Source organism: Miscanthus floridulus, chromosome 14 (assembly GCF_019320115.1).
Source record: "Miscanthus floridulus cultivar M001 chromosome 14, ASM1932011v1, whole genome shotgun sequence".
NCBI lineage: Eukaryota > Viridiplantae > Streptophyta > Magnoliopsida > Poales > Poaceae > Miscanthus > Miscanthus floridulus.
The window spans coordinates 27449284-27466878 of NC_089593.1; the positions used below are offsets into that span (position 1 = coordinate 27449284).

The window sequence follows — 17595 nt, forward strand, 5'->3', positions numbered from 1 at the left end:
ACGGCATGGGGAGAAATAGGGGAGCAAGGGGGTTCTCACCGTGGGGGAAAACGAGGACGGAGATGGGTCGGGGATGGTGGACCGCGTGGAGGGGCGAACGGCGGACCTCGATGCTTCTTCGTGCGACGATTGTGGCTTCAGTGCGCTCGGCAAATGCAAAAACGGAGCGAGGCCGACAGCAGGGAGGGCGGTGGAGAGTCTCGGCTCCATTTTATAGAGGTCGGGCGCGGGGAGACGCTCCCACGACGACGCGAGACGTGGGCACGGAGCAGCGGTTGCGGCCTTGACCGGCGCTGCGGTTGCGGGAGGTGGGGGAAATCACCGACACATGGGCCCGGGCGGTCAGCGACTGAGGCGCGGGTGGCAGTTGAGGAAGGCAGTGTGGCCTTGGCTGGGCTGGCCCAAGAAGGAAAACAGGAGGAGGGGAAAGGAGGGAGGCGCGCGGGCCGGCGGGAGAAATGGGCCAGCAGGCCAAAATTGAAGAAGGGGAGGGGAGAGAATGAATTTCCTTTTTCTTTTTATTTTCTAGAGTTTTAGCAAACCATTTTCAAATTGATTTTGTATCCAAATTCAAATTTGATCAAAACCAATCATTGCAAAAATAAAGGTGCAGCAGCATGTATGCATCAAAAGGTTACTAACCTTATATTTGATTTTAATTTCCCAAAAAATATTAATTTCCTATATTTGAATGCACACATAATAACATAATTAAATCAAATTTACTTATTTTAAAAGAATGAAATTTTTGGGTGTTACACTCAAGGACTCCCGGACTTCCTCTTTGTTAGAGTTATGGCAACCCTAAAGCCATTGATCTATTCACTTTTCACTTACGAAAGAGTAATGCATGTACCTATGTGTCTATGTAGTTAACTTGTTCAATGTAGCTGGACTGCAGATTGCATCAATGGAGACTCAATCGACGTCACCTGCGTTCAACACGCCAACACCTGCTTCATTGTCCAGACCTAGGGCAACGATGTCGCTTTTCAAACACCTTCGTCCAGGACGGCGACACCTCTTGCCGGTGAAGATGGAGGTGATGGCAGCCAATCACAAGAAAACCTCCGACATTCCACTCAGGACGACGACAAGTAACGGCACAATGTCTGTCTGGATGCTACTGCAATGATTTAGAATTCAACAAATTACTTCAATAATAGTGAGATCCTTCAATAAACGGTAGTGAGATGCTTCAATAATATGAAGGACACAGTATTGTTTGCCATTCTCAAGTTGTTCCTTCTTTAAATATTGTTTAGGGTGTGCTTATGTTTCTCATTACATTCTATGACAGCTCGGAACAAACATGGACTGTTTCTTTCACTTGCAAGGGGGCACCGGGGGGACAACAATTTGCTCAGTATAAAATAGCTAGGGACGACCTCATGTTTGGTAACTTAATAACAATGAAATCAAATTTGGGGTATGGTACCAGGGACTACTTGTACTACAAGAGGAGAAGTGGTAACTCTGTAGCAACACTAAACGAGATCGAATATGATGTCGATGCAAATGCAATGATATCAAGTAATGCAGAGGAGAGGGAGGTCAGATTAGTATTGTCAAGGGATCAAATAACCGAGCGAACTGTGGACATAACACCCATTAAATTGCTAAGAACTGTGGCATCAAATAGTGTACATTCCATAGATGAGTCACTTGATGATTACAAGGTGTGGCTTAAAAATATGCATAGACAGGGCCAAGGCATGGGTAAGTTATGTTGCTGCCCTATTATGAATTGTTATATTATATTATATTGCAATGGCCAGATCACTAATAGCAGCATGGCTTTCGAAGATTTTGAAGATATATATAGGGATGACACAATCAAGACTTACAAAGAATGGTTAAGGGTGCAAGGACAACTAGATCAAATTAGTAATATATACCTTCTTTTCCCAAAATGTCAACCAACTTATTATTAGTCCTTCGCAATACATTTATAGTTTACACTTGTGACCTATTGTCTACAGGTGCATATGACAACCCTACAAATCAGATAGCTTTACTAAATTCAAGTCAAAATAGAAATTCAACACCACCTCTGAACCAGCCATCACATGCTCGGCGTGAGAAAACATAGGAAGATAGTAAGTGATGCTTATTGTGATTTTATTTTGATGTTCAGTTCAGTTTTCCCTATGTAAATGATTTTGTTTAATCTCTTGCACTGTATATTGTTTCGATGGACAAGACTCCCAAAAGAGGAAGGCACGAGGTACTGTGAAAGGATTGGCAGCCAGCCACAAGAGATCCAAGCAGGGCAGTCAGAAGCTTAAAGTCCAATTCTCTACATGTGGAGGAGCTGTAGGTGAGAACGCACGCATATTTACTGATGAAATAATAGTGTACACAAGGAAAAAAGCACCACTCATTGGGGTGAGAACATGGAAGGATATCCACCAAGATGTCAAATATTCAATAGTATCTGATATGATGGTAAGTTTCTGATTTGTTTTTGCTAGGATACACAGTTTTGTTACCAAATTAGTTAAGAAGTGACCTAGAATTTATGTTTTATATGTTGAACAGCATAAGTGGGACATTGAGAATAATGAAGAAAATAAGAAAAAAATATGGAACATCGCTAATGAGCGTTACAAAGGATGGCGAGCAACATTAAGTGCTACGTACAGGGCGTACACCACCTATGAGGAGAGAATGAAACATAAGCCAGAAGAGTTGGCCATTGTTGAATGGCACTATCTGGTTTTGTATTTTGGCAAGACAAGTTTTCAGGTTTGATGACCTTTACTTTATTCTTGCCATTTGCACTTGATGAAAGAAAGGCTATGTTTCGGTACATTGCAATATTTTTTTATAATCAACTCCTTGTGTAGAGGGTTAGTTGCAAGAATTCTCGGAATCGGCAGAATGTAAAGGTACACCATCGGGCAGGATCAAAGACTTTTTCTCAGTGTGGCTTTGAGAAGGTAATAACTTCATAAGCACATGACCATGCTTCCTTACCTTTTGAAATATCGCTAATTTGTTACATTCTTGCCTAATTAGAGGGACCCAATAACTGGTGATGAGCCAAATGATTTAGAGCTTTTCATGATCACGCACAGTAAGAATGAGCAATGGACAAGCCAAGAATCTAGGGATGTCTATGTGAGTATATAATAGTTTGTACAAACCTTATTAACTGATGCAAAGTGACCGCCTACAAAATAATTTTCAATTAACTACTTCAACTGTCCTCCTTTGTTAGGATAATGCATGCAGTAAAATTTCGAAGAGGGAAACAGATGGAGAAGCACTCATCATCTCAGACGTGGAGCAAAATCAGATTTTCCAGTCAGCCTACCAGGAAACAAGAAACTACAATTCAACCAAGATCTATGCTAATGGATACTTGGCAAAATACCCAACTAGAAGGCAACTACTGTTTGAGGATTACCAGTACCAAGTGCGTCAGGAATCGGCACTAGCCGACGCATTTTCAAAGCTACAAGAGAGATTAGAATCTCAAGAGGCTGAAAGGGAAGCCGAAAGGGAAGAACATAGGCGTCAAATGGAACAAATGATGAAGGCAAGGGAGGTCGATAGAGAAGCTCTTAGGCAAGAGTTTATGGCAATGATGCAAGCAACACATGTACAAGCATCAATACAACAGGTAATAGGGTCGGCTACAAACCATGCATCATTTTTGTAGTTTCAAACTCCACTCATGATTTTTCTGACCAAAATTGAAATGCAGGCTAACAAAGATGGGGGACAAAATGTAGAGGTTGCTACTACAACAAACATGGATGAAGAAAATGTAAATACAGAAAGTGAAGAAATATCACATCAGCATGTAGTTTGAGAACTAAAGAGTGTTTAATGTTGTCATGTGATAGTCCTTAGTATGAGGCATAATTTTCCCTCCATCTATTGATTTGTAGGAAAACCAAGATAGGATCCCACCACAAACACAACTCGAAGCTACAACAGCAGGAGGTACAAGTAATGGTCGCACAACTAGAAATAGTGCTGCGAATAAGACTCAAACTGGCCAAAACAAAGGAGGGGATACGACAGTTAGTTTTACTACTACTAAAGCACTGAGGGATGTTGCGGCTAAGAAACGAGCATTATCCAAAACGAATCAACAAGCTGGCAAAGCACAGGTGATTTTTGACTCCACTACCGGTGAATATTTCTGAATTAGATTCAGTTGGCTAGTTCCTGTTACTATAAAGTGAAATGATACTTAGCTAAATACTAAGTTTCTGTTTGCTGAATATACCAATGTTAATGATTGTTTTAGGAGCAAGATAGAGTTTGAGTGGAGCGCACAACTGATGGACGATCAATGTCAAGCCAACCTTTGCTACAGTGCTACACATAGCTTATTACATTTTGAACTATTCAAAGTAGCTACTGTGCGTCAGATACCTTATGTGTTTCAGTTGTTGTGCGTGTGTTATAAACTAAGTTTGACATTGGATGTGGTTTCATTAATGAGTTGTACGAACAAAGCATATTTTGGATTAATGGATGTCTAAATGCTTCTTTCATCATATATTGTTCGGCATGCAATTATTGTTTGAAGCAAACAGAGCGTTGCAATATGGACTATCAACAAAATAATTTGGCGTTGCAGTATATGATATAGCAACAAACAAACGGTGTTGCAAAAAACATCATACCAACAGAATAGTGGGCGTTGCAATAGAGTCTCCAAACTGTAGCAACACAATAGTTAGCGTGGCAATAGAGGGTCCAACAATAGTAACCAGTATTGATCGTTGCAATAGAGAGGCAACCTGTAGCAACCAAACATTTACCGTGGCAATAGACGGAGGCACCTATAGCAACCACAATGTTTAGTGTTGCAATAGAGAGGCTACCTCTAGCAACCAAATATTTATCGTGGCAATAGACGGTTCCACCTATAGCAGCCAGTATTGATCGTTGCAATAGAGCGGCTACCTCTAGCAACCAAATATTTATCGTCGCAATAGACGGTTCCACCTATAGCAACCATCGAGATAGCATGGCAACAGAGGGTCCATCTATTGCAATGTTATTGATGTGTGGCAATAAGGTCTATTGCAACACCCAATATCGTTGCTAGTGTACCTATTGCCACGCTTTGGGTACGTGGCAATAGGTATTTCTGGCAACACCCACCATGGTTGCCTATACTTGGGTTGCAACACTACATGGCGTTGCAACAACACTCCTTGGTGTTGCAATAGGGAAAACCTATTGCAACACCAAAATGAGTTGTTGGGCAAACCTTTTGCCACGGTTACTATGGCAACGCCTGCCAATGAAAAAAAGTGTTGCAATTTTGTCTATCGCAACCATTTTTGGTATATTGCAACGCTTTTAGGTCGTTGCATCAGGGGTAAAACCTTGTAGTGTCTCGGCCATTGTGGTGGCTAAGAGTGCAGATGCAGTGCGTATCTGAGAGTGTGAGAAGGCAAGCATAGAGAAGGTTTGAAACTAATGGCGTTGGGGGACCTTGCGCTAAATAATCCGTGTGAGTAGCGGTTTGCGTCCCCCAAACTATGTGGAAGACTATGCTCTCTAGGTTGATGGTATTGGGGTTTCTTTTCTCTATCATATCGAATGTCAAGCGGACTGAGATATCTGTTATGGTCGCTGGCCTCCAACGACCAATGGTGGACTGGTGGTCAAAATTCAATGTGATCGTAGAGCAATGTCCCAACTTCCAACATCATCCCATATCATCATTACTTACATCGGGAGAAGCCGAAGCGAGGCTCACCCACTGCTCTCTAAAACCACCCCTCTTCCTTGTTCATCCCCTTCTTCCATCCAACTACAATCATATTGTTAGACTCAAGGGAAATGTGCCACTAAGATTGTGGGAGACGTGCGGGTAGTTGTAGTTCCAGTCGCTGAACACCAGTATCCGGTGCTACTGCCACCCGGCGACTGCCATCGTTTGAACGAGCTGCACGGTGAGCAATGTACACTATTAGTACGTAGACATGTAGTACTATAATTGATGATCGATCACGAGCACAAGCTTTGCACCCGGACGACGTGCGTACGTGCACAATCACTTTGCTTACCTCCATTGTGCCTCATCGGTGGCTAGCAGGATGACTGAGGGAGCTGCGAGGAGCGAAGTAGTCAAGACTCAAGACAGAGAGATGTCTGCTGGCTTCCTTATGGCATACACCCAACTCTTTCGATCATGGTTTCCTTGCCAAGCACACACCAGAGCTATTGGTAGAGACTGGCAAAAGAATAGTGTTGTGAGTGGGGATCGCCTGTATTTATGTAGTCATGTAGGGGGCATCTTGTCGTGTTGACTACTATGATGGCTTGGTAATGATAGCAATAGTGGGGTCCACTCAGCTGTCTGCGCCTCTGCCAAGGAAAACTTGGGAGAGGGGCAGGGGTTAGCCAAAGGCGATGCGTTAGTTTGTGGCATGACTTGGAGGGGCTCTCCCCCGGTTAAAGCGAACTTGAACTACTTACCGCATCAACTAGAGAAGTGAAAGGTGCCTACGGTCTATTTGGCAGGGCTCCTCTCCGGCTCTAGCTCTGGCTTCTCCAGAGGTGCCCTGCCAAACGTTTTCCTAGAAAAGCTGTTTCTCTAAAACATCTTTTGGCTTTAACTTCGGTAAGCTATGTCTTCTATTGTTCAATTCTGGGGATATTACTAAGGGAAACACAAGTAGAGTATGTTTCCTATAGTAACTAAATCCTGCTAGGCCTACAAACGGGAGGTGGACTACATAGGATTCAATGAGGCTATTAGAGTTACCCTCGTGAGTAACTGAGTCTAAGCACAATGCTTACACTACGAATACTACTTTAACCCAGGAATCACAAGGATTAAAGTACTAAAAAAGAGTCATAAACCTGAAGAACAATATAAACACGTTACTTCCTTGAATTAGAAGTTGATTACTGTTGGTATTTATTAACGTGTCACTTGTTTTAAGTAGTCACACTATGTTGTTTACAATCCTTGCATCTTTTACTTGGTTGTCATCCCTAGTGTTGGTGCCAGAAATGCTTGTTGGTACTACCTAGTGCCACTTTTAGAATGACATGAAGAAGTACTTTAATATTTCATGTAACTAGAAAGAATATATATAAATGAAAGGAATCTACAAGCGCACAGATAATATACCATTGTAGCACTTTATCCAAGAGTATTCTAGGTATCGTTATTTATATTTTTACCACAGGGAAGGTATGGCACGAACATGTATTGATAACTTATACTATTGATGGAGAAATAAACCATAATCAATATTCTACTCACAACAGGGGTAAGTCATACGATAAATTATGTATATGATAAGCATGGATTAATGATAAATCACTCAGAGTACACCTTTCTATGACATTAGCATGGTCAAGTAGAATATTAGAAAAATAATTTCTAAGTCATTCTTAATTATAAGTTAAAGCTTACATTGATTAGTGCAATTACACCTAGTAGTCATGGCTAAGGTCATCTTTATATCTACACATAAGGGATATTACTAAGGAAGATTAAGAACAGAGCTTGTTCTTCCTTCGTAACCGGACCCTACTTGCACCTATATTCAGGGAGTGGACTACAAAGGACTCAATGGGAGTGTCACATCCGTGATCTACCACGTGACCCAGAATATAGGGTGTATTTGCAGGTAAACAACGTATAAGCACCACGCTTACACAATGTCGACCACTCACCCCGTGTACACCAGAGTGAGTACTATACGAACTTATGCATAAACATATTGATAAACTAGCTATACTAAGTATATAATCAAAGTAGACGATGAACATTATAATGAAGAACATGAATATGATGAATACTAATATTGTCATAACAATTGTAGCTAGCATATAAAAGTAATGGAGATACAAAAGAGAGGGGGTGCAAATATTATACCAAACCATGCTTTTGACACGATCAGAAATCCAAGCGAAGCCTGCTTACCTCTCTCTAGACCTAGCCTAACTAGCTATGCCCTAGAATATGGTAGAGCTCTAAGGATGATTAGGGTTTCTGTGTTCTCAAATGACTTATCAATTGGGGATGCCTCAGGGCGGTGGTAGGGGCTGATAAATATAGGCCAGAGCATCAATACTAAGCACTTGGATCAAAGCGACTTAAAGGATGGCATAGATGCAACCTAGGAGGCAGTGGAGAACCAACATTGTGATGCGAAGGCTGACAGTGGGCCCCAGGGGCCAAGTGGCCTACAGGTGGCAGCCACTTGGGCTTCGCCTTGGTATGGAGTCCTCTCAAGTCTTCTAGAGTCTTTTGGTGTCCGTTTCGCTGTAGATAAGCGCGATTAATTCCGACATGTAGGTCCACGTTGACGGTTTTCTAGATAAATCCTACAGAAAATACAGATTCACCAAAACTCATGGAATTTGTTAGTTTAAACCTCTAGATCATCGTTGGTGATTATATTTATGCCCTTATATATGTTATATTGATGATTTATAATGGTTGTTAACTGCCATCAACAAACTCCCCCAAGCTTAACCTTTGCTAGTCCCTTAGCAAAGCTAAACTCAGTAAATGAATCAGGAGTTGCTTCAATGCTTTCACTCCTCAAAAGTACACATTGTTTCAGGCGGGCATCTTATTCATCTTTTCTTTTTTCAGGCGGGCATCTAAGTACCTATTGTTTTAAATATCTCAGACACTTGTTTATTTTTTTCATCTCTTTTTCTTTTTTTTAACAAATAACTTTTGCATAGCCCCATGTCACTTTTCTGCAACAAAACCTTTGAGAGATAGTAACAAGAACTTGGAGCATTTATTTGGTGGATGTCCTATCAAGAATATTTTTTGTGTTTTCTCCCAATGTAGGAGTAAAACATTTTTGGGTGGATCTAGATGGAATGGCATGTTGTTGTGCTTACCCCCAGTGTAGGAGTTAGTGCATATTTGGGTGGTATGTGCGTGATCTTGATTTTAAGAGTATCACAAACCTCTCATAAGGGTCAACAAAGCTTGACTAAACTCAATGCAAAACAAGCAGCATATATGTTGAAGTTTTCCTAATCTAAATACCATGTATGGCTTTGGTAAGAATTTAAGCTTTGTCATATAGGAGCTCATCATGTAGGATTTTCATTTTTTTAAAGATAAATCTCCAGAAATTTAGTGTTACTTGGAACAAGATAAACATCAGCTCAGACCTTCTCATATCATATCTGTCAATTACCTAGACTTAGATCAAGCATATGTTATCCACGAGTTTCAAGTTTAGAGTAAATTCTTATATCAAAATAGTCGTATCCCAAACTCGGGAGAATTCAAGGCTGAAAACTAGTTAGCAACTATTCATCATTTCCATTACAAGGGATTATCCTCAGAGTCCATTTATTTATTCAGCTCTTAAAAATAGAAAACTAGACACCCACTTTTTATTTTGTTTTCATTTTTAAGATCACACCTTACTATTATATATATAGCTAGTACGAATATAAATTTCTATTTTGCTTTTAGTTTGTTATGCATCTTTTTATGACTTAGAAATAATAGAACAAAAGGGAAAAATACTTAGCTAGATGCATGGGGGGATGCTCCTCCCCCAAGCTATATTTTGTCGTGGTTGAATGTTGAAGTTGAATGATCCTTCTTAGAGCCGGTTCGCCAACAAATGTCCTTCTCATCTATCCAGAAGTAGATTCGGGAAGATGTACTTCGGGTGGAGTGAAGACAACCAGGTGAACTTGCTCTTGATCTCAAGTTTCATCCTATAAAATACCAACAAGAACACCAAAACTTGTGGCACGATTTAGGATAAGGAGTTAGCGGTAAGCCATTCAGAGATTCATTATTCTTGTAAGTTTAGATAGATTTTCTGGCGATAGAATTTTAACAGGATGCCTTTCTAATATCTTTTTTGATTTTCCATTTTTATATGCATGCAAGAAATATGTATGTATGTCATTTTTCTTTTTTATACCACCATGGTGAATACTCCCTTGGGCTTTTAGACACTGAGAAAAATTTCACATGGGGCTTTAGGCTTTAATGATGCAATTTTTATTTTCTTTTTACTAATGCAATACTAATGCAAAAGAGTAAATATGCTAAAAGTGAAAAATAATCCATGCAATGCTAGAAAGTAAATATGGATAACTATCGATGTTACCTCCTGGTGAGGGTTCGCATTTTTAAGTCCTCCGGACATGACTTTACTGGAGAAAAACCCTTTATTCTTCGGGTGGATCATCCAGTCTCAGCGATGAAGACCCGGATGGTTGCACATCTTGTGATGGTTTCTCTGATGGTGATGTCACCTTCTCCTTCCACACCTACTTGGTCTGTGGACTTGACTTAGGCAGAGTAGGTTTCTCAGGTTCTTTAGGTTCTTCATCTTCTTCCCTTTCATTCTTTGGGAGTTGATTCTTTTGGTTTCAGGATGATCGACGTATCCTCCTATAGCGGCTCTTTTTTTGGCTATTCATAAGTGGTATAACTATTGAAATAACAATGTACCTTTTCTCCAGTGAATTGGAAGTGGACTTGTCTAGATCTAACGTAGATGATCGTGTTGGTAGTGTTGAGGAACGGTCTTCCTAATATGATAGGTGTATCGTCTTCTTCTCCACCCATGTCTAGATCTATGAAGTTGGCAAGGGCAAACTGATCGTGTATTCTTACCATGACATCTTTTGCTATTCCCTCTGAAAATCGGATTGATTGGTCCGCCATCTGCAATTGCATATATGTAGGAAACAAAGGTTCATCACTGAATAAATATTCATACGTTGCCTTGAACATTATGTTGACACCTGGTCCAATGTCGCAGAAGGTCTTATGGAAGCTTCTTTGTCCAATGGTACACTCGATCATTGGTACGCCTAGATCATCCTTCTTAGCAAGGAATGGTGAAGCAAGGAGGTGGTCGTACTCTGATCTGAGTGTGTTGATCATGTTGACTAACTCTTCTTGTGATTCCCTGGCCTTGTCCTTCCTCCTTCTCCTGTTGTTTTTCTTCTTGGTCATTGTTGTCTCTTCGAGCAGGTATGGCGTTTGTGGATGTCCAGGAGATTGCAAAATATGATTCTTGAAAGAAAACTTCTCCTTTTTATCCTTGATTGTGAAATAGATCTTGGCACTATCCGCGTAGATGATGGCTTTTGCGATGCTTAGAAAAGGTTGGCTCAAAATAATGGGTGCCCTTATGTCTCCACCTGTTTCCAAAACCACAAAATCTACGGGAACATATGATTGTCCCACTCGAACAATGGCGTCTTCAAGAACTCCCTTGGGGTAGCAGAGTGACTGATCTGCAAGCTGCAAACACATATATATGTAGAACAAAGTATCTCCATTAATTTTATCATAGATTACCTTAGGCATGATGTTGACACTTGCTCCAAAGTCACAAATAGCTTCTTGGAAAATGTACAGTCTAATGGAGATGGGGATGACAGGTCTTCCTAGATCGCTCTTCTTTTCCAACAAGGTATGATCTATCCACCTTCCCGTCGATGGTTGTATACAGTAGTACGGTGCATTATGAATATCGACAAGATTTGTAGTTTCTAGATATTTTGGTTGCCCCGAAATCTTACCTTTGTCGGACGGAGGAACAACAACTGCTAGTTGAACTATTTGTGATTCTACCATTTTATTAAAGCTATGCTGGTTCTTAATGGCAGAAGCAAAGCTATCCATTCTATTATTTATGTTCTCTAGAATTTTATCATTGGTAACTACCTTACTAGATAATTCCTCCATTAGTTTGGATTGGTCAGCAATTAATTCTCTCAAGGGTGGTTGACTAAAATTATTAAAATTATTACATTGATAGTTACCTTGGTAATTACCTTAGTAGTTCGGTCTCTATTGCTGATTCCATCCTTGATTCTGTTGAGGACGAGAGTAGTAGTTGTTGATAAAGTTCACATCCTCACGAATTTCAGGGCAGTTGCTCCCTAAATGTCCAGTGTTTCCACACTCTTCACACGTCATGCGGTAATCATGAATATGCATGACTTCTTGCTTCTCATTGGCTCGATCTTCGAGCTTCTTCATCAGCAGATCCATCTTGATAGACAGCATGTCTACCTCCTTTAGTTGATGCAGACCTCCACCTCTCTTGCGGGTCTGAAGATGTTCATCATTCCAACCTTGGTTGGAGGCCGTCTTCTCCACAAGAGCTATTGCGGCTGGTATGGTGAGTGATAGGAAGGCACCTCCAGCAGCAGTATCCATAGTCTCACGGGTACTATTGGTCAACCTATGGTAAAAGGTCTACATGAGTAGCCAATTCTCCATCCCATGATGGGGATATTCTGATATGTAATCTTGAAAGCGTTCCCAAGCCTCAGGGATAGATTCATCATGTTGTTGCTGAAAAGCTTGAGATTCTTCCACGTGGAGCATTGGTCTTGCCTATGGGAAAGAACTTTGCTAGGAAGACAGTGGAGCAGCTATCCCATGTACTATTTCTATCTTTGTTGGCGTAGAACCATTACTTTGCCTTCCCTAAGAGTGAGAATAGGAAGAGGCGAAGTAATATGACATCTTGGGTTACTCCTTTGATGGTGAAAGTGCTACATATCTCTAGAAAGTGTTGGAGATGTGCACTCGCATCTTCATGCGCCTTTCCATAAAACTGGCTTGTTTGCACCATGTTGATGAGGGCTGGCTTGAGCTCGAATCCATTGTATCCAATATTGACTGTTGGTCCAGTACGGATGTTGGTTGTAGTTGGAGCAGAGAATTCACAGAGAGTCCTGTTAGTCATGGCTTCAAATTTAGGTGATAAGCTTTGCCTTATATGGTTGTCATCCGACTCTAAAGCTGAAACTTTCTTGAGTTTAGCCTTAGTTCTCTTGAGTAATGCTTCTAGATCGTCAACGTAGTTTGTCGGAAGGTCAAAACCAGTCATACATTATTCTGCATAAGATACACAAGTAGATAAAATAAGCGTAATCCTACTTGAGCAGGCGTCAATGGTTTTCTTGATCACATCAATGAGTATAAGTTTATCAATACTTCCTTTGTCTAGCTACCTTCCCTAGCAACGGCACCAAAAATGGTTGTTAGTATTTATTAATGTGCCACTTGTTTTAAGTAGTCACCCCATGTTGTTTATATTCCTTAGCATCTTTTACTAGGTTGTCATCCCTAGTGTTGGTGCCAGAAATGCTTGTTGGTACTACCTAGTGCCACTTTTAGAATGACACTAAAAAGTACTTTAATATTTTATGTGACTAGAAAGAATATATATAAATGAAAGGAATCTGCAAGTGCACAGATAATATATCATTGTAGCACTTTATCCGAGAGTATTCCAGGTATCATTATTTATATTTTTACAACAAGGAAGGTCTGGCATGGACATGTATTGATAACTTATACTATTGATGGAGAAATAAACCATAACTAATATTCTACTCACAACAGGGGTAAGTCATAGTATAAATTATGTATATGATAAGTATGGATTAATGATAAATCACTCAGAGTACTCCTTTCTATGGTATTAGCATGGTTAAGTAAAATATTAGAGGAATAATTCCTAAGTCATTCTTAATTATAAGTCAAAGCATGCATTGATTAGTGCAATTACACCTAGTAGTCATGGCTAAGGTCATCTTTATATCTACACATAAGGCATATTACTAAGGAAGATTAAGAACAGAGCTTGTTCTTCCTTCGTAATCAGACCCTACTTGCATCTATATTCAGGGAGTGGACTACAAAGGACTCAATGGGAGTGTCATATCCACGATCTACCACATGACCCAGAATATAGGATGTATCCGTAGGTAAACAACGTATAAGCACCACGCTTACACAATGTCGACCACTCACCCCATGTACATAAGAGTGAGTGCTATACGAACTTATGCATAAACATATTGATAAACTAGCTATACTAAGTATATAATCAAAGTAGACGATGAACAATATAATGAAGAACATGAATAAGATGAATACTAATATTGTCATAACAATTGTAGCTAGCATATAAAAGTAATGGAGATACAAAAGAAAGGGGTACAAAGATTATACCAATCCATGCTCTTGACACGATCAGGAATCCAAACAAAGCCTGCTTGCCTCCCTCTAGATCTAGCCTAACTAGCTATGCCCTATAATATGGTGGAGCTCTGAGGATAATTAGGGTTTCGGTGTTCTCAAATGACATCAATTTGGGATGACTCAGGGGGGTGGTAGGGGCTGATATATATAGGTCGAAGCATCAATCCTGAGCCCTTGGATCAAACCGACTTAAAGGATGGCGTAGATTCAACCTAGGAGGTAGGGGAGAACCGACATTGTGATGTGGAGGCTAACAGTGGGCCCTAGGGGCTAGGTGGCCTACAGGTGGCAGCCACTCAGGCTTTGCCTCGGTATGGAGTCCTCTCGAGTCTTCTAGAGTCTTCTGGTGTCTATTTCGCTATGGATAAGCACGATTAATTCTGACATGTAGGTCCACCTTGATGGTTTTCTAGATAAATCCTACAGAAAATATAGATTCACCAAAACTCGTGGAATTTGTTAGTTTAAACCCCTAGACCTTCGTTGGTGATTATATTTATGCCCTTATATATGTTATATTGATAGTTTATAATGGTTGTTAATTGTCATCAACAATTACCAGAGAAATCTCAGAAGCAAGCTCATGAAGAACTTGATTCCACAAAGGTATAAGCCATAGAGAGAGCACTAACAGGCCGGTACTTCCTCCAAACTCTTCACTCATACTCTATCTCTCTAATTCTAATACAAGACTAGATCATATTTAGGACTAATCTTCTCTTGATAGCTGGCTCTGATCCTGATGAGGAGGACATGGATTAGGGTTTTAGAATGGCCACTAGGAGGGGTGTAGGGGCTACTATATATAGGGGGAACAATCAATTCTGAGCCCTTGGATCAAATCGACTTAAAGCAACGATGGAGATTGAACCCTAGAGGCGGTGGGAAATCAACATACGAAGGAGGGCTTGACAGGTAGGACCACTGGTCTAGCCGACTTGCATGTGGGGCCAACTAGCCCGACATGTCATGGTTTTGTGCTCTTCTTTCGTGGTTTGCCTTCTGGAGTCTTCTAGAATCTTCTTGAGTTGTTTTCTGATTAAACCCTACTGAAAATACCGATTCACCAAAACTCGTGGAGTTTGTTAGTTTAAACCCCTAGACCTACGTTTGGTGATGGAATTAAGTATATATGCAGGTTATGTTGATGGTTTATGATTGATATTAACGACCGTGAACAAGTAACCCTTGGGGAGGAGCCGTGCCAAACACCCCAAGCCTAACCATATGATTATGGCTGTGTCTGAATCTAGGGGCTAAAGTTTAGTCGTGTCACATCGGATGTTCAGATGCTAATTAGGAGATCTAAATATGAGCTAATTATAAAACTAATTGCACAAGAGTATATTGATTAGCGAGACAAATCTATTAAGCCTAATTAATCCATAATTAGCAAATGTTTACTGTAGCACCACATTGTCAAATCATGGACTAATTAGACTTAATAGATTTGTCTTGCAAATTAACCTTAATCTTTGTAATTAGCTTTGTAATTAGCCTATGTTTAATACTCCTAATTGGTATCCAATGATTCGATGTGACAGGGCTAAACTTTTGTCAAAGAAAACAAACATAGCCTGTATGAAAGTACAAAAAACTCAACATCAACTAACATTAGCAATCTGTTTGGGCAATTGGGATTGGGACCTGCAAAAAATAATCAATAAACTATCAATGTGTGGTATGAATTCATATGGGGAAGGTTAAAGTGTGACCCGTCGTGGACTCGGGTATTGCGCGACCCTGTTCATCTTCTACATCACGCTCGCTCCTCCGTCTCTACATTCCTCACCCGACATTCTCCTCTCATCGTACTCGCCCCCACCGCTAACCACCGCCTCAGCCCTAGCTTGCCAGAGCTCTAGCGAACCCTAGTGCCCATGGTGGCTGCCTTCTTCCCCTCACCCTCCGACCATGGCGCCCCTGCCCCTCCCTGGCCTAGTCGCCACCGTCACCGCCAGGGCCCCTAAGCCGCCCGACCTCCTTCCCCACCTCCTGCCTGATCTGCCTCCCCTTGGTCGGGCCCTTCTATACCTACCAGAGTTGGAAAGGAGAGGAGGAGAGACCGACGAGGTCGATGGAGCCATCGACATTGTCTTCTTTGTCTCCGACGCGGGTGCGGTCACAGGCGTGGAAGGGGAAGGGAGGGAGGAGCTCTGGGGGAGGAGGCGAGCGCGAGGAGAGCAATGGGTCTTATGCTCCCCAATCGCGTGACCCATCATGTAGTAGAGTTTTTGAATTCAAATATTCATGCACAAACCAAAAGTGACACCATGTTTAAACCTTGAATGGCTCATCAAAGGAATTGAAACCAGCAGGCTCCCTTGCATTGGCATACAACCATGACCATATGAAGATATGGTGCCGCAACTACTAACATCATTCGGACACTCTCGCAAATGAGTTTTCCTCCACTCCAACATGCAGTGCCATTGGCATGTAACGTTGCCTAAACATGGCACATAGTATTTGTCAGTTTGAGTGTTGAATCCTATGTGACAGAACTTGAGAATTGGAGGCTAAACCGAACCACAAGTTCATGATAAAAAAGGTCATGCTTCATGAATGTAATTTTTCTAACTATGAGATTTGTTCTAACCCCTCTGACCAGAAAGAAGGAAAATTTCAAGTCATCAATTCCTACCATGCATAATGACATGCGAGAGGAAATGTCAAATTGATTAAGACAAGATGGTGCCAAGACTTGATGCAAGAGCTCAATCTTGACCTCAAGCCTTCATGACAACACTGCCGCATCTCCCCAACCTATGCTATCAGAGGGAGCACAGGTATAGTCACACCGCACGAGGACCCACCGACACTTGCCCACTTTGGCATTGCAAGCATAGATGAATTGATGCAGCACTTTGAAGTATGTAAATTTTCATTTTCAAAAGTAGTTACATGGATCAAGAGAAGGGTTGATTACATATTGAAAGCATGGACGGTTAATGAAATTGATTGTGGACCAGGTCCAAGTAATCCTAAGTTCCTAGTGTCCTAAACAAAAACATCATGACACTTTTGGCACAAGGAAAGAAAGTCCAAATCTGACACATTTTGGAAGTTGGATTTTAGACTACAGAACTACCCATGCGAATGTCACCATTGGTTCTTGACTCCAATTGGGACATTCTAGTACTATGAAAAGGTTATCACTCTACTTTCCAATGGATTTACACTCATCTTCGTATCTTATCAGATTCGGATGCAATCGTTGTTTTCATAACGAGACCTTTCAACCAACAGTGTTGTGTCACCATAATTTGGTCCGATGGCCTGTGTATCATGTTGGGTCCATTAGGGACACACCATAGCTAGGGTTGGAGCACAATCCCAACACGCCGTTGGTCATCCTCCGATCTACTTATATGTGTCTAGACCTGTCAAGAATAGATTAGTTTTTGTTTTGATGTAAGTTTAGCTCCTTCTACTTTCTTGTAGACACGTGTGCCAGCTAGACATCCGTCCTACTTGATTCAAAACCCTAACTTTGTGTGTATTAGATCTAAACCTTCATCTAGATTTGTAGTTTAGTTCTTATTCTTCGATTACTTATAGGAATAACCCTACTAGTGTGGCAGAAC

General features: G+C 41.0%; 1 non-coding gene and 1 pseudogene across 1 annotated transcript; both read left to right on the plus strand.

Moving 5' to 3' along the window:
- The first annotated feature begins 1412 nt into the window (after positions 1 to 1412).
- Positions 1413 to 4503, plus strand: LOC136503245 (uncharacterized; annotated as a pseudogene).
- Positions 4504 to 12230: 7727 nt separating this feature from the next.
- On the plus strand, positions 12231 to 12340 carry LOC136506246 (small nucleolar RNA R71). The gene has a single exon (XR_010771471.1). It is a non-coding gene; the product is annotated as a small nucleolar RNA R71 (small nucleolar RNA).
- Positions 12341 to 17595: the final 5255 nt, after the last annotated feature.